Raw genomic sequence first — 26,149 nt, 5'->3', positions numbered from 1 at the left:
TCCAAATATAGTCGTACGTGCTTATGGAAAAGAACTTGCATAACATATTTTGTCCTACCCTCCCATGGCAGCGGGGTCCTTACGGAAACTAAGGGATATTAAGGCCTCCTTTCAATAGAGAACTGGAACAAAGCATTAACACATAGTCAATACATGAACTCCTCAAACTACGGTCATCACCGGTAAGTATCCCGATTATTCTCACTTCGGGGTTAACAGATCATAAAACATAATAGGTGACTATAGACTTGCAAGATAGGATCAAGAACACTCATATATTGATGAAAACATAATAGGTTCAGATCTGAAATCATGGCACTCGGGCCCTAGTGACAAGCATTAAGCATAGCAAAGTCATAGCAACATCAATGTCAGAACATAGTGGATACTAGGGATCAAACCCTAACAAAACTAACTCGATTACAGGATAGATCCCATCCAACCCATCACCGTCCAGCAAGCCTACGATGGAATTACTCACGCACGACGGTGAGCATCATGAAATTGGTGATGGAGGATGGTTGATGATGACGATGGCGGCGGATTCCCGTCTCCGAAGCCCTGAACGGACTCCGGATCAGCCCTCCAGAGAGGTTTTAGGGCTTGGCGGCGGCTCCGTATCGTAAAACACAATGATTTCTTCTCTCTGATTTTTTCTCCCTGAAACACAATATATGGAGTTGGAGTTGGAGTAAGTGGGAGGTTGTTCGGCATTATCAGCTGTTCAGTCCCATCCTCGAGTGGGCGGTCTGGCTGGTCTGCCTGAGTGTACCTTGGAGGCGTTTCTCTGTGGCCTCGTCATCGAATTGCGGCAGTAATTTTTGCTTTGGGTAGCTTTTGGTCTATCGCTCCTGACTGCACTCCTCTTCGACATCTAGGACATTAGTCCATCTCTCATTAAATGTATCTTGTTCGGACATTATTTTGTGCCAATGTTTCTTCATGCTTCGTGCGTTGGAAATTAGCTACCATTTAAGCCACTCTTGATCCAGCGGGTCTTCGGGGACAATGAAGTCCTCGTCTCCTAAACTAACCTCCTGTTTGGAAGGGGGTAGTTGCTGTCTCTGGAGTCATCGAGGTATTCAAGATCGAGTGGGTCCTCATGCTCCTTGTGGTCATTCTGTGGTTGTTTGTCGGCGTTGGGATCATTGAGGTTGTCCGCATTGTCCGGGGTACTGTTGTCACTGGTGTCCGTGTTGCTCGCATGGCTTCGATGGTGTTTCGGTAGCTCATCGCTGGGCATGCCGTTGTCCTTCCCGGGAGTGTCCTTATCGTCTTTTGGGGTGTCCACCATGTATACGTCGTAAGTGGACGTGGTCATCCAGTGGCCGGTGACGGGGGGAGCAACATTGGTGTTAGCCATGGCTCCACTATCCTTGTTCATGTATTCGGTATTTTCCAAAGTGTGGTCCAACATGTCAGTTAAGTCTTCGACAGTGGCTACTAGGTGGGTGGTGGGTGGGTCGTAAAATTCCCTGTAATTCACCTCGAGGGGATGCTAAACGCAGGCCGAGGGCGAGTCATCTCGAATAGACATCATCCGGATTCGGTCGAGTGCTTCATTTAACAAGGCGAGGTTTACCGAGCTAGTGTGTGATGGCCGCTCTGGACCTATTTCTGTTGTGGCGGGGCGAGGGGTGGTCCAGACCTGAAGTGAATCCTGGTTTTCCAGGGCCGAGTTGATCTCAAGGCCCAGGGTCGGGCTTGTGGCCGGATAGACATAAGTGACCGAGGACAAGACCTGGTCTTTGGATGTCTCCGCATTAGGGCTCGAAGCCAAGGTGGTAAGGGAGAGCTTGGCCAGGGATGATTCCTGACTTCTGAACGTTGAACCGTCATTAGGGCTGATATAGACCGAACATCGTAGCGAGATCCGATCTGTTGTTTCGGCCTGACCTTTCCCGACAGTCCACCTTGAGCAGCAGTAGCCTCTCCCCCACGCACGTGATGTACATGAAGTAGAGGGTTTGAACCTTGCGGATCAGCGCAAGAGAAACAATCTACACGACGATACCTCATGCGCAAAATAATTTCCACGTAGAAATCGCAGCGAAGAGGTTTTCTAAAGTTACCTCAAAAACTTGATGCAGGTGTCTACCCTCGAAAAGACATCTTTATTTCATATAAAAATATAACCTGAATTTTACAAAGGACTAGATTGGCTTTATATAATAGTCAAACACCTTAATTATCTTGGAAAGCAGGACTTGTTACAAACTTAAAAAAAAGGTAAGGCTCATGCATATCTAAACCGACTTATAATACTACATAAATTAAAACTAGTAGTAGCTTTCATGCATGCGTTAATATATTCTAGGTGGGCCCTAGCCAACATCCTTCAAGCTCAATAACTTCCAGATAAATGGATTGATCACGCAAATAATTTTCTTGATCGAAAGGAAAAGAAATAATATTATGTTTCTTGTTTTGATCTGCGCATATCAAACACTCTTAGCAGGGAAATAGTCAAGACCAGTCAAGGACTCCTTGATGCCTCCTCCTGAACATGGCCTACCAAAATAACTAAAGTATTCTTTTCTTTGGTTTCCACTTGATGCATGCACGTTCAATCCAGAAGTAGCTAAAATCTTGAACTGAACAATTCTTACCCCTCTTGATGGTATATCTATGTGTTTTGCAATCATACGCAACATCATGCTCTTTGTACCATGGCTCGCCCAACAACAAGTGATATTAAATCATCGGTGCCGGAATCACATCGCACAAAACCTCAAAAAAATAATTTTCCAACAAAAATGGTACCTTGGTCTGGTGCGTGACAGTGAGCTCTTCATGACCCCAACTGTAACACCCATGATGCGACTATATCTCCCACGTGTCGGAGCACGACTTAGAGGCATAACCGCATGGTAGGCATGTCGCAAGAGGGGTAATCTTTACACATCCCTTGTACTGAATAAGAAAGGAATAAAGAGTTGGCTTACAATCTCCACTTCACACAAATACAAGTTAATCATACATCATGCAGAATACAATCAAGGTCCGACTACGGAACCAAAATAAAATAATACAACCCCAAATGCTAGATCCCCGATCGACCCGACTGGGCTCCACTACTGATCAATAGGAAACGAAACAACACAACAAACAAGATCTTCATCGAGCTCCCACTGGAGCTCGGTTGCGTCATCTGCACTAGTATCAATGGCACCTGCAACTGTTTGGAAGTATCTGTGAGCCACGAGGACTCAACAATCTCACACCCATGAGATTAGGACTATTTAAGCTTACGGGTAGGAAAGGGTAGTGAGGTGGAGCTGTAGCAAAGCACTAAGCATATATGGTGTCTAACTTACGCAAAAGAGATCGAGAAGAGAAGCAACGCACGGTCGAGAAACTATAAGTGATCAAGAATTGATCCTCAAGCTACTTACGTTCAAGCATAACACCAAAACCGTGTTCACTTCCCGGACTCCGCCGAAAAGAGACCATCATGGCTACACACGCGGCTGATGCATTTTAATTAAGTTAAGTGTCAAGTTCTATACAACCGGATATTAACAAATTCCCATCTGCCCATAACCGCGGGCATGGCTTTCTAAAGTTCAAAACCCTGCAGGGGTGTCCCAACTTAGCCCATCACAAGCTCTCACGGTCAACGAAGGATATTCCTTCTCCCAGGAAGACCCGATCAGACTCGGAATCCCGGTTACAAGACATTTCGATAATGGTAAAACAAGACCAGCAAAGCCGCCCGATGTGCCGACATCTTGATAGGAGCTACACATATCTCATTCTCAAGGAAACACCGGATTGTACAAACTTCCGGTAGGCTAGCCCAGAGTTGCCCCTGGTGGCCACCGGCGGCTGATAGGTTCGGACCAACACTTAGACAAGCACTGGCCCGGGGGTTAAAATAATGATGACCCTTGTGTCTGCAGAACCCAAGAGAAGGTGATAGTTTGTTAGGCAAATGAAAAACCAAGGTTGGTCCTTGCTGGAGGAGTTTTATTCAAAGAGAACTGTCAAGGGGTTCCCATAACACCCAACCGCGTAAGGAACGCAAAATTAAGGAACATAACCCCGGTAAGACGGAAACTAGGGTGGCAAGAGTGGAACAAAACACCAGGCATAAGGCTGAGCCTTCCACCCTTTACCAAGTATATTGGTGCATTAAAGTAAGTAAGATATAGTAATGATATCCCAACAATATCCATGTTCCAACATGGAACAAACTTCATCTTCACCTACAACTAGCAACGCTATAAGAGGGGCTAAGCAAAGCAGTAACATAGCCAAACAATGGTTTGCCAGGAAAGGTGGGTTAGAGGCTTGAAATGGCAATATGGGAGGCATGATATAGCAAGTGGTAGTTATCGCGGCATAGCAATAGAGCGAGCAACTAGCAAGCAAAGATAGAAGTGATTTCGAGGGTATGGTCATCTTGCCTGCAAAGATCTCCGAGTTGACGAAAGCTTGATCCTTGTAAGCGTACTAAACAGGTTCCTCGATCACGAACTCGTCTCCCGGCTCTAACCAAGGCAGGAACACAAGAAAAGGAAGCAACAATCAACCACGGTGCAATGCACAAACAACATGATGCAAAACATGGCATGACATGGGGATGTGATATGCAATGCATATGCATGCTTTGGAAGGGAAAGAATGAACTAGACATCAACTTGGCAAACCAAGTGCGCCGCTAGAAATATGAGTTGATTTCGGTCGAAATCGATATAAAGATCATCGGAATCGGATGCATGGTCGAGAAATGGCAAGCAAAATAATAATGGCACAAATCTGCGATTAATAGCATGATGCCATCTAGAATGCAATAAGAAACTAAGCTACTGCACTTCAACATAACAACAAAGCACATGGCAGTGATCTACTCAAGATGCTTGACAAAATATGAACACTGGGCTATGGCTAAAACACACAAGAGCATGTTCAAACAAGCATTGCAAAAGAGCAAAAGATATCAGCATCACAGACTTAGTGAAAATACTAACATGCCAGGAATTAACATCAGGAAGCAATGTTTAGAGCAAGCAAACAACGTGTTACAGGATTAGATCATAGCAAACAAAGGCATGGCATTAATCTACTAAAAGCATGGAACAAAAGTCCCTTACTGTTCAAGAGCCAAAAAGGCACAGAAGATATGATGGCACCCATGTAAACGTAGCAAGTTTTGTTAACAGATTCAGACTTAGCAGAAAACTGAGCATGGCAAAAACAGAGTCATGAAGGCATCTTTGCGAGCTCGATTAACTCACCACAAGGCATTGCATGACAAGATAAGCATACTACCAGCAATAAGACATGATCATAAGGCTAAGCATGGCAAGAACAAGTTTATAGCATGCTTGGATCAACTACAACAACCATGGCAAAATTGATTAACATGTAAACAATCTGCCAGGAACATTTTATAGCAAAAGTAGATCAAGATTAAGTCATGCTAGGGCATTCCATAATTGCAGACAGGGGCATGGATGGATAGAGCACAACCATATGTCCAAATCATCCTTACTGAAGAAACTCAAATAAAGCATGTATCTCACTGTAGCAACATGGTCACATGGCATCAAAATAACAGCAGACAAAGACTTAGCCAAAATCCTGAGATACTGAAATCAGCAATAACACGAAGGCTATTTGCATGCTTGTGCTAGTCACCACAAAGATCACAAAAATACATGGCATACACCCCTGTAAAGATGGCATGGCATAGATCAAAACACATGTAAAGCTCATGCCCATATGGTGCACACATCAAATGTGACAAAAATGACAAATCACCCTAAACTGATAAGTAGCAGCAGTAAACATTTTATAGCACTCTTGCATCAATGATTAGGGCACCAAGATGAACTCAAACAAGCATTCCACAATGGAATGGAATGAAGAGCATCTCACAGTGAACATTTTGATATATCATATGCATGATTTGGAACTACGGTCATCGAGATATGACATGACTAACAAAGGCATATATTATGAGGATCTGAGGACTTAGTGAAAATCCAGGACCGAAAAGTGAGCATTGGATATCTATTCGTCGCACAGGGCAGGGAATAGGAGAGGCTCACCCTGGGCTTCAGCCCAACTCAGAGGGGAGGCAGTCCGACGCTGAGCAGACGGGCCACCGAAGCTGGGCTAGGCCCACACGAGGCTGGCGTCCCATGCGGCGAAGGAGGTAGGCCCGAGCGGGTGCTCGTCATCCTTCTGCTCGAGCAGGGGAGGCAGCCATGGCAGGGCTGCACTGGCTTCGGTCGGCAGGGAGGCAAGGACGAGGCCGGAGCAAGGCGGGAATAGGCAGATCCGGTGATGCGGAAGCCGAATCCGGTGGGGGTGGGGTTCGCTGGAGCTTTGCAGGGCGGCGGCGGATCCTACGTGAAAGAGAGAGAGGTCCATGAGGGAGAGATGTGATCAGGGTGAGAAGAGGGAGGAGGCGACGAGGGCGCGACCTGGCGAGGCGGTGGTGATTCTCGGCGGCGGGAGGCCAGGTGGCGGCGGTGAAGGCATGGGGCAGCGAGGTGCTCCCCCGACCCAGCTCGGGATCAAGAAGGAGGAGCGGCGCGGCACTCGGGCCGGCCGGACCAGATCCGGGCGCCGCGGGCCCGCGCGGTGGAGGGAGCGGCGGTTGGCGATGTGGCAGCGCGGGAGTGGAGGAGGGAGGCAGCCGCGCTGACGTGGCGATCTCTCATTGGTCGGAGCGACGTGGCAGCGGCGATGGACGCGTCCGATGGTAGACGGACATGTCCGGTGGCGCGGTGGAGGTGAGATCTAGGGTTACATCTGCGCGAAATTTCGGGAAGGGGCACATATTTATAGGTAGAAGGAGGTGGGAATGTCCAAATGAGGTGTAGTTTTTGCCCACACGACCGTGATCCGACGATGGAGGACATGGAAGTGGTTTGGATGGGTTGTTGGGCCGTTTGGGAAGGGTGTTGGGCTGCAACACACACGAGGCCTTTGCGGTTCCCCGGTTAACCATTAGAGCATCAAACGGACTCCAAATGGCACGAAATTTGATAGGCGGTCTACCGGTGGTGTACCAAGGACACTTGGAAAATCTCGGTCCATTCCGAGAATGTTTAACACCCGCTCATGAAAAGAGACAAAAGGGGAACGCCGGTGCACATAGGGTGTCGGAATGCAAAACGGACAACGGGGAAAATGCCCGGATGCATGAGATGAACACGTATGCAAATGCGATGCACATGATGACATGATATGAAATGCATTACATGAATAAAAGAAAAACAAAGACCAAACCCAACCACGAAGGGAATCTCATATCACATCTCTGTCGGATTTCGGGTTCCGACAGACCCTTGAGGTTCGAACACTGGGGTGCGCATGGAGATCTCTCCCCTATCGATCCATGTCCAATCTCCTCGCGTGATCTAAGCTGGAAACAACGAACAACACAAGGGACACGAGGTTTATACTGGTTCGGGCCACCGTCGTGGTGTAATACCCTACTCCAGTGTGTGGTGTGGTGGATTGCCTCAAGGGATGATGATGACCAGTACAAGGGAAGAACATCCTCGCGAGAGGTGTTCTTGAGCTGGTGCGATGAACTGCTTGGGTGAGTTCAGTCGCCTCTCTCTCTCTCTCTCTCTCTGCTAGGGCTCTGCGCCGCCAGGAGAGAGCGCCCGCGCCGTTGCCTCAGTGCCCGATCCGTTCTCTCCCTCGACCCCCTCGTCCTTCGCGCCCTTGTCGCTGCTCCTAGCGCCGACAACCTCTCCAACTGTGCCAACCCCGCCGCCAAGAGCCGCATGCCCTCCGGTCTGCCGTCTCGTGCAGCTTCACTACCGCGACTCCTCGAGTCCCGCCGCTGGAGCGCAGAGCCCTCCCTCGCGTGCCAGCCACCGACGCGGTCTCCTGCCGGCCTCGCCAAGGCCAGCATCGCCAGCATCGTCCTCCACTGCCTCCTCGCCAGGGTCCCTCGCGGGCTCCTCCTCGTTGCCTTGCCTCGTCGCTGGACCCTGCTCCGGCGCCGCGCCGCTGCGGCCAGGAGCTGCTGCACCCTCTCGACGCGCCCCTGGCCATGCTCCACCTCGACGCCTCGCATCCACAGAACCCGGCCACGGCCGCGCCATGGCCGCCTGCCTCCTTTGCACCTGGCCTCGGCTGGAGTCGCCCCTGTCAGCAACCAGCACGACCGCAAGGCTGCCCTCTCCTTCCCCTGCAGAGGAGCTCGCAGCTACCACCATCGCCTCTTTGCTGTTGGCATCCCGAAGCCCCTTGTGCTGTTTTGTGTTGGACGTCAAGGCCACCGAGTTCGACTACGAGGATTCGCCAAGTACCATTCGGATGCACCAAGTTCGACCATATGGACCGCCAAGTTCGACTACGATCCTCGAGACCATCGTGTTACACGCCAACATGAGTATGACCACGGACGGCTTACCTGCGGATGGATTTCGTCAAGTTCAACGACGACCCATGAAGCACATGGGTACATCAAGTTCCTCTCCGAGCGTGAACGACTATCATCGCCGAGACCGCAAGTACCACGACAACCCCGAAGGGATTCGGACCCGTCAAGTACCTCTTCAAAAATGAACGTGTACCCCTACTTCCAGTCCCGTCACGAGAACAACTACTTCCTCTACGAACCCGAACCGCTCCGAGAATGCACCTGGAAGGTATAACCGCCGAGACGATGACCCATAGACGAAAGCATGTGTTGTATGAGATGCTCACGTTTGAACCGTGTCCGAGTTGTCATTGCTCGTTCCTCCTCGGTTGCCATGCCGTCGACCCATGGGAAACCCGGTTACCGGGATCACCCCACCATCTTGCATGACACCATCCCACACACTTCCCCTTTGCATCGGTATCTCAATCGAGTTACCGGAAACAGATATGTTGCCGTGGCATCACTTCCGGATTCGGTGTCGTGGCACCCCTTTCGTTTTCGCCACGATGACAAATGCCTCATATCTTTCGTGCCAACATTTTCATAAAATTGCTTAAAACTTGCATATGTCATCCACATCATAATAACAACATGTAAAATGTTTATATTTGTTGTTTCCATCAATTTGCTAAATGCATATGGGGATTTACCGGATTTGTTGTTTGTTATATCCGGCCCCATTTAAATTGTTTAGATGTTATAGTTTTGTTACGCTTCACCTATTGCCATGTTAACCAACATTTAATATTGTTGAGTACCTAACCGGGAGTGAACTAAATAATTGATGTGGTGTTTCGTCAATATGCAACTCGTTGCATATTGAGATCCACTTAACTTGTAGAGTTGTTTGTGCACTTTTCCATGACATGTATCATTAAACCGGACATGCATCATACCTGGTTGTGCATCATGCCATGTTCATGTCGTGGTTGTTTACTATGTTGTTTGTTTCTTTCCGATGTTGCTTCTTCGGGTTGGTTCCGATAACGTCGCGTTTGTGAGGACCCGTTCGACTATGTTCGTTTGTCTTCTTCATGGACTCGTTCTTCTTCCTTGTGGGATTTCAGGCAAGATGACCATACCCTCGAAATCACTTCTATCTTTGCTTGCTAGTTGCTCGCTCTTTTGCTATGCCTATGCTGCGATACCTACCACTTGCTTGTCATGCCTCCCATATTGTTGAGCCAAGCCTCTAACACACCTTGTCCTAGCAAACCGTTGTTTGGCTGTGTTACCGCTTTGATCAGCCCCTCTTATAGCGTTGTTAGTTGTAGGGGAAGATTGAAGTTTGTTCCTTGTTGGAACATGGAGATGTTGTTCCTTGTTGGAACATGTTTACTTGTTGGGATATCACTATATGTCTTATTTAATTAAAGCATCTATATACTTGGTAAAGGGTGGAAGGCTCGGCCTTATGCCTGGTGTTTTGTTCCACTCTTGCCACCCTAGTTTCCGTCATATCGGTGTTATGTTCCTGGATTTTGCGTTCCTTATGCGGTTGGGTAATAATGGGAACCCCTTGATAGTTCGCCTTGAGTAAAGCTCTTCCAGCAATGCCCAACATTGGTTTTACCATTCGCCACCTAGCCTTTTCTTTCCCTTGGGTCGGCCAGCCCAAGGGTCATCTTTATTTTACCCCCGCGGGCCAGTTCTCCTCTGAGTGTTGGTCCAAACTAGAGTCCTGTGCAGCGCCCCCTCGGGGAAACTCGAGGTTTGGTTTTAGTTGTATGGAACGCTCATCTGAGTGTGCCCTGAGAAAGAGATATGTGCAGCTCCTATCGGGATTTGTCGGCACATTCGGGCGGTGTTGCTGGTTTAGTTTTACCCTGTCGAAATGTCTTGTACCGGGATACCGAGTCTGATCGGAACATCTCGGGAGGAGGTCTATTCCTTCGTTGACCATGAGAGCTTGTCATGGGCTAAGTTGGGACTCCCCTGCAGGGATTTGAACTTTCGAAAGCCGTGCCCACGGTTATGGGCAGATGGGAATTTGTTAATGTCCGGTTGTAGAAAACCTGAAGTTGACCTTAATTAAAATGCATCAACCGCGTGTGTAACCGTGATGGTCTCTTTCCGGCGGAGTCCGGGAAGTGAACACGGTGTTGGAGTTATGCTTGACGTAGGTTGTTGTAGGATCACTTCTTGATCATAGTTGTTCGACCGTGCTTTGCCTTCTCTTCTTGCTCTCATTTGCGTATGTTTAGCCACCATATATGCTAGTCGCTTGCTGCAGCTCCACCTCATACCTTTACCTTTCCCATAAGCTTAAATAGTCTTGATCGCGAGGGTGTGAGATTGCTGAGTCCCCGTGACTCACAGATACTTCCAAAACCAGTTTGCAGGTACCGTTGAGACCGTGCAGATGACGCAACCAAGCTCAGGAGGAGCTCGATGAAGATCTTGTCCTTTGTGTTGTTTTCGTTCTAGTTGATCAGTAGTGGAGCCCAGTTGGGGTCGATTGGGGACCTTTGTCGCATTTGGGGTTCTTCTTTTATTTTTGGTTCCGTACTCGGACCTTGATTGTATCTGGATGATGTAATGCTTTATTCATGTAATTGTGTGAAGTGGTGATTGTAAGCCAACTATGTATCTTTTCCCTTATGTATTACATGGGTTGTGTGAAGATTACCTCACTTGCGACATTGCTTTCAATGCGGTTATGCCTCTAAGTCGTGCTTCGACACGTGGGAGATATAGCCGCATCGAGGGTGTTATAAGTTGGTATCAGAGCCTTCCCCGACCTTAGGAGCCCTCACTGCTTGATCGAATTAGCTGACGAGTTGAGTCTAGAAAAATGTTTTGAGTCATTTAGGAATTATATATCGGAGAGTTTAGGAATTCTTTTTACTTCCCAGTCTCCTCATCGCACTGGTAAGGCATCCTGACGTAGAGTTTTGACTCTTCTCTTCTCAAATTTCACTAAATTTTTTTTAGGATCACGCGGGTATCTTGGAATCGTTCCGATGGTTTTGTGACGAGAACATTGTCTTGGTGCCTCCTGTCAGGGGTTTTGTGGAAATGTCCCGGGGAGTTGAACTCCGAGGTGTTGTCGTCACAATTTTATTGTTGCAGTTCTGGAATACCTGAGTTTAGTACGCCGACATCGAAAATCTCTTTTATGCAGTTGTTGGTGAGATAACCTCGACGCCACCCAGTACTGGGGTGGGAGTTCGGGAGTATTGCCATAACTCGTATAACGGATGCTTTTCGAAGGATGAGGTAGATGATTTCCGAAGGTTTCTTGGTTATGTGTTGAAGGATGGATACAGCTGGATGTAGGATTTGCTAGTTTGGGTGAGATATTATGCTTCCCCTGTATCCCCAACACCTGATTGCATAACCGGAAAATTTCGGGAGTTTATAAGTGGGAATTCAAGTAGCGCTTAGGATATCTTTCTGACAGATGTATGATATGAACTTGGGGTTCGACGTCTAGTGGTCCGCCTATTCACGGTTGGTTTTACAGTGGTCTCGTTGTGTCTTAAAGAGTCCTTGGCTATGCCGAGTCGGGGACGCTTGGTATGTCATGTGCACTGCCTTGTACATGATGGTGCTGTACGATCGAGCCCGTGTAGGCCCCACCACGAAAACTTCGGACGAAATCTCTATCATATGTTTGTTCCGGCTTATTCTACAAGCCAATCCTTTGTTTTTTGTTTTGAGTTGTGGTATTCGAGTTGCTTCAAAGTCAAATGTTTATTCCATATTTTTTCCTAACCGGTGTTCTCATACTCCTATGTGAATACTAAACCTTCATGATAATCGAGACTGTCATGTCAATTCTTTTCAACTGGTGTGCTTCTCTTCAAGTGGATCCGATCATTTCAACTTCCGCAAGATCAATTATCACTTCTTCTCAACGGTGTTTGTTTCATCCGTCTCCAAGTTTCCTTTGTTTTCCCGCCCACCCACCCTTTTTTCTTCAAGGACTCGGATTTCTTAATCAAGCATCCTTTTATTCTTGTGAAGTCTGTTGATTCTTTTCTTTGAATGTTCTACCCGGTGGTTCACATAAAGATGCTCTTCTAGTTCGTCATTCCTCACTCATTTTTCATCTCCGGTGGTTTCAAGTCAAGCTTTGTTGATCATATCCTTTCCTCGTTTCAATGTTTTCTCATGCCGGTGCAATTCTTAATCATTCACCTCTCGCTATTCAATTGTTCTGGAGTGCCAAAGATATCTCAGAAGGATCGTCTTGTCATTCAAGATCCGTTAATCCTATTTTGAGGATGTTTATCTCATTCAAGCCTTTTAATTCAACCGGTGCAACCTCTCTTTTAAATCATTCAACGGTGTTTTATTTTGAGTGGGCCCTAACCCACAGGTTTTTTTCCCAGGATCTTACATGACTCTTCTTATTTTCCCGGAGCTATCCTCAAATTTCTTTTCGAAGTTTGACGTAAGAATGTGTTATCATTAGTCAAATGTCTTTCTCCAAGATCTTTCAAATTCATTTCATTGTTGATTCAACTTTTATATTCTTCTTTATTCCTGAGTGCCTCAACTATTCTTGGTGGTGTTTCTCATCGTAATTCTCGGATTTTGAAGACCGAAGAAGAGTTTTTCCTCAAAAATCTTAACCATTCTCTCAGAGATGCATAGTTCAAGCTTGATACCATCCTCTCATAATTGTTTTCGATTGTGAGAATTCTTTTCACCTATCCGTAGCAATTCAAGATTCTTTTCAGTTTGATTCTCCAAAGGCCAACATTTCGGGACCATTCATATTCAGCTTTCAGCTCTCGTTCTCCAAATATTACTGGTGCTTCATTCAAATATTATCTAAGCAGTTCTTGATCTCTTCGTCCACTTGTATCTAAATACCCTCAAGTATCTTCATTCGTTCTTCATATTCTTCCCGGTGAATTGTGCCTTTGCTACGTTCATTTTCAATTCTACCGGTGGTTCATCGAAGACCTTCTCAAGTTTGAGCTATATCTCTCTTAGTCCTTTTTCAAAGAGAATAAGTTGTATGCAATCCGTTTGCTCGTCATCAATTTAATTGGTGAAGGAGGAGCATAACATAATTCTTATTCTTGATTCACCCAAAGGATTGATTCCTTATTCTAGAGGTTCATCAAATTCTCGGTTTCACTTGTTTCATCTTTTCTTTTCCCGGAGCTCCAAACCCTCATCACCACGAAGCTCCATTTAAATCATCGCAAGGCTCCACCTTGTGTTTTCAACTACCCTTTCTTTCCATTTGATCATTCTTTTGTTTAACGGAGTTCTTCATGGAGGTTCTACAAGATGGTTCATCAAGGATTTAATTCTTTCTCAAAGTATTCATCGAGATTCTTTTCAGAGGATCTCAAGCATTCTTCTTCTTGCTATCCAGAGTGCAATTCTTTCTTCCGTATCATTGGAGGTGGTATTATGTCATTCTTGATAACTTGAGTTCATGTTTCATGATTCATATGTTGTTAAGAATGAGGTATTTTAAATCCACCAAGCTCTTCATTGGAGTTATCTTGGGTTATATTTCACCTAAAGCTTTCCTTTAAGGATTGTCGCTCTCATGGTGTTTATCAATGATCCAATTTCTTCATTTATCCTTTCCGGTGCGATATACTTTCTCGTCTCCTTATTCATATAAATACAATTCTTTTACCGTGACTGGCAGTTTGTCACCTCATAATTCGAGATGTATTCCATAAGACCATATTAAGCTTATTCTTTTCGTTGTTGGTTTTCCAACAATTCCGTTCTAGCACTTGTTGTAAGCGTGCTCCCTCAAGATCTTGTTTCCCTTCGTTCATCCCATTCCATTCTATTCTTTTGTTCTGGAGGCATTGTGATGATGCTCTTTTTGACCCATCATCTTGTTTGTCAAGATCATGTTCTATTCCTTCCATTTACAGTCGAAGTGCTGTCCAAATTATATCTTAATCCTCCTCTATCTTGTTTTAACCGGAGTGGTTTCAATATATATCTTGCCCTTCAACCTCACGGTTTTCCCAATGTTCATTCTTCCTCTTTTCTAACGGAGTGTTTTCGACTTTGTTCACCTTCGTGGTTTTCTTTCTCAAATTTGTTCAACCTCGCAAGGTTCTTTGGTTTCACTCATTCGTCAAAGAAGCAACTTAGTTTTACCTCTTCTCTTTCTCTTCCGTTTTTTCCCTCCAGTGCCATTCTAGATCTCGGGACGAGATCCTCTCGTAGTGGTGGAGTGTTGTAACGCCCCAAGACCAGAGCTTCAGATGCCTTCCAGGGTTTCCGGGTTTCGTCGTGTGATTTGTTTGGTCCGTCGCATTTCATCTTTGCATCATTGCATATTTTGCGTTGCATCATGTCATCATGCCATCATCTCATAAATCTTTTGCAACTCAAATAAATAAACCGTATGGATTTTCAGTCCATTTAAACCGAGGGAATGCACATGGTGTTTTTCTCTTTATAACATATATCCTCCCAATATTATTAAGGAGCTATAATTAATATTCAAACACACTTGCAAAATAATTCCATGTATTTTATACTTCAAGTTTGGTCCCCAAAACCTTGCCCATAATTTCTTTCATCGCTTTCCCGTTCTCCACAAAAATTCCGAACATTTTTGGACTCTCCAAAAATGTTTTCCTAATTCAAACTTATTTGAATCACATTCAAATGTGTTCGATTGCAATCCTTCCAAACGGTGCCAAATGTATTTTTCCTGGATCAAGCTCCTTTTTATGAGTCTAAGAAAATTGGTGCCCTGCTCAAATTCTTCTCCTATCTCTCTCTGCTTTTTCTTGTTTCTTAGTTTATTTGTTTTTCAGGAAATAAAGGAGAAATAAGAAGAGAGGAGAGAATAAGAGCTAGCCCGCTGGCCTCCTGGGCCTCCCAACCTCCCATGCCGGCCACCCAAGGCCATCCATTCCCGCAGCCCAACCCCCTTCTAACCCTAGGCCCACCTAACCTGCTAATGTAGCCCCAATCCGGATCGATCCCCTCCTCCTTGTTCTCCCTGCTCGCGCCGCCAGGAGAGAGTGCCCACGCCCGTTGCCTCAGCGCCCGATCCGTTCTCTCCCTCGACCCCCTCATCCTTCGCGCCCTTGTCGCTGCTCCTAGCGCTGACGACCTCTCCAACCGTGCCAACCCCGCCGCCAAGAGCTGCCTGCCCTCCGGTCTGCCGTCTCATGCAGCTTCACTACCGCGACTCCGCGAGTCCCGCTGTTAGAGCGCAGAGCCCTCCCTCGCGCGCCGGCCACCGACGCGGTCTCCTGTCGGCCTCGCCAAGGCCAGCGTCGCCAGCATCGTCCTCCAATGCCTCCTCGCCAGGGTCCTCGCGGGCTCCTCCTCGCTGCCTTGCCTCGTCGCTGGACCCTGCTCCGGCGCCGCGCCGCTGCGGCTAGGAGCTGCTGCACCCTCTCAACACGCACCTAGCCATGCTCCACCTCGACGCCTCGCATCCGCAGAAACCGGCAACGGCCTCCCCATGGCCGCCTCCCTCCTTTGCACCTGGCCTCGGCTGGAGTCGCCCCTGTCAGCAACCAGCACGACCACAAGGCTGCCCTCTCCTTCCCCTGCACAGGAGCTCACAGCTACCACCATCGCCTCTTTGTTGTTGGCATCCCGAGGCCCCTTGTGCTGTTTTGTGTTGGACGTCAAGGCCACCGAGTTCGACTACGAGGATTCGCCAAGTACCAGTCGGATGCACCAAGTTCGACCATATGGACCACCAAGTTCGACTACGATCCTCGAGACCATCGTGTTGCACGCCAACATGAGTACGACCACGGACGGCTTACCTGTGGATGGATTTCTTCAAGTTCAACGACGACCCGTGAAGCACATGGGTACATCAAGTTCCTCTCAGAACATGAACGACTATCATCGCCGAGACCGCAAGTACCACAACAACCCCGAAGGGATTCGGACCCGTCAAGTACCTCTTCGAAAACGAACGTGTACCCCTACTTCCAGTACTGTCACGAGAACAACTACTTCCTCTACGAACCCGAACCGCTCCGAGAATGCACCTGGAAGGTATAACCGCCGAGACGATGACCCGTGGACGAAAGCATGTGTTGTATGAGATGCTCATGTTCGAACCGTGTCTGAGTTGTCATTGCATGTTCCTCCTCGGTTGCCATGCCGTCGACCCATGGGAAACCCGGTTACCGGGATCACCCCACCATCTTGCACGACATGCTCCCGCACACTTCCCCTTTGCATCGGTATCTCAATCGAGTTACCGGAAACCGATATGTTGCCGTGGCATGACTTCCGGATTCGTTGTCGTGGCACCCCTTTCGTTTTCGCCATGATGACAAATGCCTCATATCTTTCGTGCCAACATTTTCATAAAATTGCTTAAAACTTGCATATGTCATCCACATCATAATAACAACATTTAAAATGTTTATATTTGCTGTTTCCATCAATTTGCTAAATGCATATGGGGATTTACCGGATTTATTGTTTGTTATATCCGGCCCCATTTAAATTGTTTAGATGTTATAGTTTTGTTATGCTTCACCTATTGCCATGTTAACCAACATTTAATATTGTTGAGTACCTAACCGGGAGTGAACTAAATAATTGATGTGGTGTTTCATCAATATGCAACTCGTTGCATATTGAGCTCCACTTAACTTGTAGAGTTGTTTGTGCACTTTGCCATGACATGTATCATTAAACCGGACATGCATCATACCTGGTTGTGCATCATGCCATGTTCATGTCGTTGTTGTTTACTATGTTGTTTGTTTCTTTCCGGTGTTGCTTCTTCGGGTTGGTTCCGATAACGTCGCGTTTGTGAGGACCCGTTCGACTACGTCCGTTTGTCTTCTTCATGGACTCGTTCTTCTTCCTTGCGGGATTTCAGGCAAGATGACCATACCCTCGAAATCACTTCTATCTTTGCTTGCTAGTTGCTCGCTCTTTTGCTGTGCCTATGTTACGATACCTACCACTTTCTTATCATGCCTCCCATATTGTTGAGCCAAGCCTCTAACCCACATTGTCCTAGCAAACCGTTGTTTGGCTGTGTTACCGCTTTGCTCAGCCCCTCTTATAGCGTTGTTAGTTGCAGGTGAAGATTGAAATTTGTTCCTTGTTGGAACATGGAGATGTTGTTCCTTGTTGGAACATGTTTACTTGTTGGGATATCACTATATGTCTTATTTAAATAATGCATCTATATACTTGGTAAAGGGTGGAAGGCTCGGCCTTATGCCTGGTGTTTTGTTCCACTCTTGCCGCCCTAGTTTCCGTCATATCGGTGTTATGTTCCCGGATTTTGCGTTCCTTACGCGGTTTGGTAATAATGGGAACCCCTTGATAGTTCGCCTTGAGTAAAGCTCTTCCAGCAATGCCCAACATTAGTTTTACCATTCGCCACCTAGCCTTTTCTCTCCCTTGGGTCGGCCAGCCCAAGGGTCATCTTTATTTTACCCCCCCCCCGGGCCAGTGCTCCTCTGAGTGTTGGTCCAAACTAGAGTCTTGCGCAGCGCCCCCTCGGGGAAACTTGAGGTTTGGTTTTAGTTGTATGGAGCGCTCATCTGAGTGTGCCCTGAGAAAGATATATGTGCAGCTCCTATCGGGATTTGTCGGCACATTCAGGCGGTGTTGCTGGTTTAGTTTTACCTGTCGAAATGTCTTGTTGTACCGGGATACCGAGTCTGATCGGAACATCTCAGGAGGAGGTCTATTCCTTTGTTGACCGTGAGAGCTTGTCATGGGCTAAGTTGGGACTCCCCTCCAGGGATTTGAACTTTCGAAAGCCGTGCCCGCAGTTATGGGCAGATGGGAATTTGTTAATGTCCGGTTGTAGAAAACCTGAAGTTGACCTTAATTAAAATGCATCAACCGCGTGTGTAACCGTGATGGTCTCTTTCCGGCGGAGTTCGGGAAGTGAACACGGTGTTGGAGTTATGCTTGACGTAGGTTGTTCTACGATCACTTCTTGATCATAGTTGTTCGACCGTGATTTGCCTTCTCTTCTCGCTCTCATTTGCGCATGTTTAGCCACCATATATGCTAGTCGCTTGCTGCAGCTCCACCTCATACCTTTACCTTTCCCCTAAGCTTAAATAGTCTTGATCGCGAGGGTGTGAGATTGCTGAGTCCCCGTGACTAACAGATACTTCCAAAACCAGTTTGCAGGTGTCGTTGAGACCGTGCAGATGATGCAACCAAGCTCAGGAGGAGCTCGATGAAGATCTTGTCCTTTGTGTTTTTTTCGTTCTAGTTGATCAGTAGTGGAGCCCAGTTGGGGTCGGTCGGGGACCTTTGTCGCATTTGGGGTTCTTCTTTTATTTTTGGTTCCATAGTCGGACCTTGATTGTATCTAGATGATGTAATGCTTTATTCATGTAATTGTGTGAAGTGGCGATTGTAAGCCAACTATGTATCTTTTCCCTTATGTATTACATGGGTTGTGTGAAGATTACCTCACTTGCGACATTGCTTTCAATGCGGTTATGCCTCTAAGTCGTGCTTCGACACGTGGGAGATATAGCCGCATCGAGGGTGTTATATACAACCACTCTCCTTCCTTCCCCTTCACTCCCATAAATCTCAACCTTTTCAAGTTCTGAAGATATGTAGATGAGCGCCCAGACCTCCTCTTCCATTCCCATAGCAACTCCTTTCCTCTCCCTTCCTCCTCTACCAAAGAACTCTCCCTGAACTTCGAAGCTCCATGGACGCGAGGTCTCCATCCCGATGACTCCAAACACCTCCGTCCAAACCATTGCGCCAGATGATTCTACTACATGCCACAGCTCCATTCAGAGAAGAAACAACGTGTTCCGTCGAGCACACGCGAAGAATTTCACATGTGCGTGTACACTATTCGTCAAGTTCACGACACCATTCCGTCCAACTCGGTGAGCCTCTATCCAATTCCTCATGCACACCTCCTCAACATCACCCATAGTATCTCATAGACAGCATGTTTCAACCTATCTATCTCGTTGGCCACGCTTGTCCAAAACATATTTCAATTCGATGGCATCGGCTTGTCTTTATATTTTTGGCCTATCGGATAATCTTGTGGTCAACATATGAATTCTTTCTCATGCCCGTAGTAACCCCATGGTGGACTTAGATCGCTAGTTTCATCAATAGGAGTTTAGTATATATCTTTGTTATAGTCGTCCTTGGCCAAGTTTGAATGTGATTTGTTCATCGGTTAAATTTTGCATTAATATGTTATTGTTCATATGTTTGCGATATGCCTAAGAGTGCATCCTATTGGTCTCATAATTTTTGCGTGACAAATAATTTTTTAGTTTACCAATTGTAGTTTTTGTTGTCGCAAGTAGATAATATTTTGTTTGTATTGTTATTGTCTTGTGTTAGACATGTCTATAGATTTTAATATAGTTTTCTATGGTTTCTTGTATATAATTCATGCCTAATTGTAGTAGTGTGTTAAACTTTTGTTTCATATTAGTTCTTGTAATTTATTAACACGCATAGCAGTTGATCGGGAACTTTTATCTTAGTACGATATTTGTATGTTCGTTATATGACTAGGAGTGCTCCTAATTTTTCCATAAATTCTAGGAGTTAGATGCAATTGAATGGATTTATTATAAGTATTTATTTTATTTATTCATTATATATTTGTATGTTGTCTCATGTGGTATTTTTTGCGTAACATGTCGCGCTATCTTATGCATGTGTACAATTTCTGTTAAATGTTTGCCATGCTTATAATTCCGTAGGATTATTCTAAGCTTTGCTTTGTTCATTGAATCATGAATTACTTTATGTCTTGATTATTTTAATTTTTGCTTAGCATGGATATATCATGGATATGGTTCGCATATTCATTTACATCCATGTCACGTGTTGTTTTATTGGTTTGAAATCATTGTCATGATCCTTTATGCTAGAAGTCAAATGAAATGATTTCCTGTTTGCGGATAAATCCATTGTGGTTATTCGTCGCATAGCATATTTTCGCCTAGTTGTTCTTTTATTTTGTAGATGATTATTATGCAAGATTACATGGTTGGTCTCATTAGTTCATGTTTACATTTCTATCACTAGTTTATTCTTGTGGCATAGAACTTAGCTTATTACATCCTAGTAATTATCATTTGTGTTTATTTATATTGGTTTATTACCTTGCCATGTTAACAATTGCTTCAAGTAGAATGCTTGTTTTGATTGTCTACTACCATGTGATATAGCATTGTGAGTATGTACTATCGTGTGATTGCACATATGGTTGGCCTTCATTAAGATGATTCACATGATAGTAGTTTGTTGATCTCATACTTTCTTTGATTAACTAACTTCTTGCTTGATCAATACTATGCCATTTTGTTATGATTGTATGACTAGAGTGCATAGTGTGTGTCGGTGTATCAACTCATGTTATAGATCATTCCAGGTTGTTATGTTATGTCTTTACAAGTGTATGTTGTAATAGATAGGAAATGCATGCCATAATCTTGTCCCTGCTATTCATGCTACTATGGTGCATTGCTTACTGTTGTTCAATCCATGATATATAATTACTTGGTTACATGTTTGTATGCGTAGTCAATGTGATTACATGTCATAACTAGTATGTAGGCTTGTGTGCTATTGCCATGCTTGATAGTCATGTTAGTTGATATCAACTAAATTATGTCATAGTTATGAGTAGTATTGTATTGGTAGCATACTCTCGTATCTCTTGTGATGACCATACATGTCTACTTGTCATATCTACTTTATCTAGTTGTTGCAGTTGTGGTATGCTTAAGCCGAGACATGTCATGCTAGTAACCTTTCATGCCTTATTATACTCCATGTTTATAGTTATTCCAGTGTTGCTTATACATGCTTAACTTGTCATACATTACTATTATGAGTGCTCTATACTTGTTGCAATAGTTCATCACATGCATATGATAGTTACCTTTCATGTTAGTTGAGTTGTATCTTTCTCATATGCCTAGTGTGCATAGTTTGATCTCTTGTTTAAGCATGTGCCGGTAATATTATTGCTACTAGCTATTTGGCTATTAATTAGTTGTTCTTTATTATTAAGAGCATATTCTAGTCTAGTATCTTATCATGATCACTCGTATGTGTGATGCTTGTGTTATTCGTTTAGACCTCTAGTGGTTCTATACTCACATGCCTTGTGTGCAGATGTGTCTTGATTTAGTTGTTTATTTAGTTTTGACCATGGAAATGGTTTGGCCCTTGTTATAGGAATGCTCGCTATAGTTATTACGTTTGATGTTATACTTTGGTTGTTGGTAACTATTATGAATATTTGGATTCATCCAAGTATTTATTTGTGGTTGATAATTACTCTTAACCATATCATGTCTAAGATAGTTATTCATCCATTTGATCCATGTGTTGTGTAGTTCTTGTAATTGTTTGACAAATGAATTAGTTTGATATAATGGAGTTGATTCTATTTTCTTTTAATTAATGATTTAGGTCTAGACCTAGATCAATTTAAGTCATGTTGTTGAATGATGTTTTCATTGCTTAATTAGTATGGTTTATAATGTTTGTTTGGTTGTCATATAGAATACATGATTTTGAATTATAAAGTTGATGTATGTGTTTGGATGCTATTGACCATTATAAATATTTAGATTGTATCTAAATATTTATTTGTGGTTAAATTTTACCTTCATCATGCCATGTTGTAATTGCGCAGTTAAAATGCATAGGATGGTTCCATTTCAAGTGTGTGGATGCCATTGTGTTTGTTATATACTTGTTTCATGTAGAGTTAGTTGAGTTGTGTAGTGGGCACTACTATTGGTTAGTAGCACAGTTCATACTAGAGCGTTAGTCTTGATCGCCAAGCCTTCCATAGTTGTGTCAACCTAAACCTTGTCACATGCTGATTCCTCTCTACTTACCTCCCTATCATGCTATCTCATTTCAGAATCTCCATCTGATCGATATCTCGCTATCCATCCACTCTTAATTTGTTTTGGATGTTATTTGGATTTTCTATTGCTTTGGTATTTATTGTTTTTTCTTTGCTATTGTTACGACGAGTAGGGAGTGACGATGATGTTGGACATGGACAGAAACAGGTTACCGAAGAAGGACTCAACAACGAAGGCATGCCTCCTTCTTTGATCATACTTATCCTATGTTTTACAAAATTGCATTGTGTTTTATGGCTACTATATGCATGCTATTTTGTCTCATAGCTAGCGTGTCGATTGACACATTATCCTGACCCGCTTGTCGCCTATTCACTTGACACCTGAGTAGAATTATATAGTATTCTGGTAGAGTAGAAATGCTTAGCCATGCTTATTACCCTATAGGTTCTTCGTTGAATGATCTTTGAGTCATTGACACTTGAAACATATTGTTGAGCTCGCTGAGCTAGGCAAGTTGGCCTTGTTGACCTTCTCTATCCTCTTCTACTCTGGGTGAAACTTACCATCTGAATACTGATGTGGGTGACAGCTGAATCAAGGATTGAAGGAGCGATTGGCTGCCCTTCACGAGCTGAAGGGGGAATCAGTCGTCCGTGCCGCATGAGGCCTAATAAGTCTTGGATTTGAAGATTGTGATAACAGTACAACCACATGCTATATGGGCACTGGCTTGGTCAAGTAAGCTAGTCAGCCTTAGGTGTCGATGTCGCCGTACCGTAGATGGGATAGCTGCCCTGCGGGGAGTATCCTCGGCACAGATGGGGGGACCGATTTGAGGACGTACTCTCAGTTCCATGCGCGAGACCCAGTGGGCATGTCACGTCTTTGGGGGATCTAGTCCAAAGACCTCGGCACAATCTCCCTGCCGGTATACCAGATTGTGTACTACGCTAGCGATGGCTAGTGGCAACAAGTCGGGATTGTGTCGTGTGGGTAAAGTGTACAACCTCTGCAGAGTGTAAAACTATTCGAATAGCCGTATCCACGGTCAAGGACATCATATGAATCTTTCTTGACATACAAGACCTGTCTTGCTTATTCCCTCTTTACCCCTATTCTTGGAACCTATGAAGAGTGCGAGTTGATCGAGGATCCTCACTTTGATGAAAGTTATTCTGGAGATAAAACACATTCTTATCAAAAATTGCTTTTATCCAACTGCTTTATTTGTCAAACAAAATTAGCTTTATGCAAATGAGCCATACAACCTTCCTTTGAAGCCACATGTAGCTATTAGGTCCTTACCCGTGGGAGGCATGTTGAGTACGTAATGTACTCATGGCAATAATTTTGTTGACAAGAGAGTTACCTGGAGACGAAGATGATGACTACGACTACTATGGCGATATGTAGAAGTGAGGTCACGTGGACTACATCGACTGCCTGTGGCTCAGATGGAGTCGCTACGCATTGTACTTTCCGCTGTTTTTCTGAATGTAATAAATGTCATGAGACATTTCGCTAGGTATGTCTTGTGACAATATATATTACTTGTAATACTTTAATGTATTGTGCAATGATATCATTTCACTGTGTTGTCAACAATGATCCTGGGGTTGACAAATATACACAGGAGGATCTCGAAGCTAATTTTGGGTTCTCACACCGCCCATGGCCACAAGCGGTAGTATGGCTCCGGTTTCGCACTGGTACCTCCTCGACTCGAGACATGCGTGTCTCGTGTCGGGTTCAGCAGTAGTAGGTGTCGTGGTTCTAAGTCTGATAGTAGAATAGGGGTAGTATAACGGAGCATGATCTACCGAGATGCATATGGGTGACACGGTGGTTTTAGCGAGTTCGGGCCTCTCACGGTGGAGATAACAACCCTACGTCTCGTGCTCCGGAGAGGCTTTGTTTTATCTGAGTATATACCCGGAGATTACAATGTGTGTGAGAGAGAGGAACGGATCCCCACCCCTGAGCTAAGTCCTGAGACTAATGGTGAAAAGAGAGAGAGGTGGAAGAAGCCCCCTTGTCTAGTGGTGGGGGGTGGCTTATATAGAGTGCGCCACCCCCTCACCTCCTATGTTACAAAGTGGGGTATGAATGCCATAATGCCAGCCCTCTATTAAGCCCTCACTATTAGAAAGATGCCGACTGCCTTGCTGCCTGCTGGTCTTCGTATATCCGAGTGAGTCGTACGGTCGAGTGGTGAGTCGTCATCCGAGTGGATGGTATGTTGCTTGGTCGAGTGGATAGTATGCTGCTTGTCCGAGTGGATAGTGTGTCTGTATGAAATTGACCTAGACCCACATGTTGTGTGGGCCCCATGCTTCATGATATTTCGACCCTTCGTGGGCCTACCTGTTATGTATATCCCCAACATTAGCCCCCGAATCGATTGCGATTTTGCAGAACGAGTTGGTGTAAGACACAGTTTGGTCCGAGTGATTACAGAAATACTCGGTACATGTCGCCGCGCTTTCAGACAACCAAGGTTTGAACAAAATCTCAATGGATTCCGGCACCATGCTTCCCGACTAATCGAGGTAAGCGTCTGTGAGGAGCAACTTGGTGACATTCGTTCATCTCTCGGGAGAGGTTTAACTCGTGATCTGAGTATGGGCGTGTCATTAAATCCGTGCAACCAGATTGACACATGGACTGCTCTTTTAGAGAGATGCCATTCTTATCCCGGAGGAACGCCAATACGAGTCGGTTTCAGATCCACACTTGTGAGTTTCACGCTTTGAGTCCTAGAAGAAGGTTCAAAATAGGTCCATGGAGGAGCGTTAAACTCGCCTTATAGAATTTTTTGGAGTGATTTGGAGCTGGGCCTACATCGAGTAACTGATTACTCGGAACTTCTTCACGCCTGGAACGTGTCTTTTTTGTTGTTTGGCCGTCACTCGGGTTGGGCGAACCGTTCCGAGTGGATACCATTCCAGTGGGGGCACGCTGAGTGCACCCACTGGGTGTAGTCCCCGAGACTGCTGTCGACTGCGGGCAGTCGGCGGGAGTCTTAGAGCCTGTCTTTTTGTTTTTGTTTGGCCGTCACTCGGGTTGGGCGGACCGTTCCGAGTGGATACCATTCCAGTGGGGGCACGCTGAGTGCACCCACTGGGTGTAGTCCCCGAGACTGCTGTCGACTGCGGGCAGTCGGCGGGAGTATGAGAGAACTAAAACTCTTCTTAGCTGGTACTGATCGAACTTGTTCTTTTCTGACTCGGAGGTCGAGTAATACTGGAGATAGGTTTGCATCGAGCAAAATGTTTCTTTCTGAGTCCTCTTCCAGTGGGGGCACGCTGAGTGCACCCACTGGGTGTAGTCCCCGAGCCTCTGTCGGACTAGATGAGTCTGGCAGAGGTTTTAAGTCTCTCGGTAAACCTCCATGCAGTTGGCATGGCAAATATCTTTGTCTGGAATTGAATCAATCGGATGGATGCGTAACGAGGTGGTTGTATGAAAGATGAGTAAGGTCGCCTGTATGATTCAGCGATGGCGCTTCATTTTTACCCTTTTGCATGAAAAGGGGTATTTATCCAAGTGGACGTGCTTCACTTATAGATCTTCGGCGAACCGAGCATGTATGGTCAGAAGAATATCTTGATGTGATCAACAGGTTGAGCAAATGAGCGTAACCCCTGAGGGTGACATGGCCAACTGCCGCGCGTAGCCCCTGAGTGATGCTCGAAGGAGGTAAGCTTGCTACAGAGTGTGATATGAGGTTTGACCATATGAGTAACTTAGCCGTTCCCATGCTAGGGGTGTAGAGGTAAAGACATGTCCAACTGATGGTGACGCGCGGGGCGGCCGAGGGGCGAGGACGTGTATAACCGAGTGGCGACGCGCGGGGCGGCCGAGGGGCGAGGACGTGTCAAAACTGAGTGGCGCCGCGCGGGGCGGGCGAGTGGTGAAGACGTGCAGAACCAAGTGGCGATGCGCGGGGCGGCCGAGT

This window comes from Triticum dicoccoides, chromosome 7A, assembly GCF_002162155.2.
Source record: "Triticum dicoccoides isolate Atlit2015 ecotype Zavitan chromosome 7A, WEW_v2.0, whole genome shotgun sequence".
Classification (NCBI taxonomy): domain Eukaryota; kingdom Viridiplantae; phylum Streptophyta; class Magnoliopsida; order Poales; family Poaceae; genus Triticum; species Triticum dicoccoides.
Note: the sequence above shows the minus strand (reverse complement) of the source record.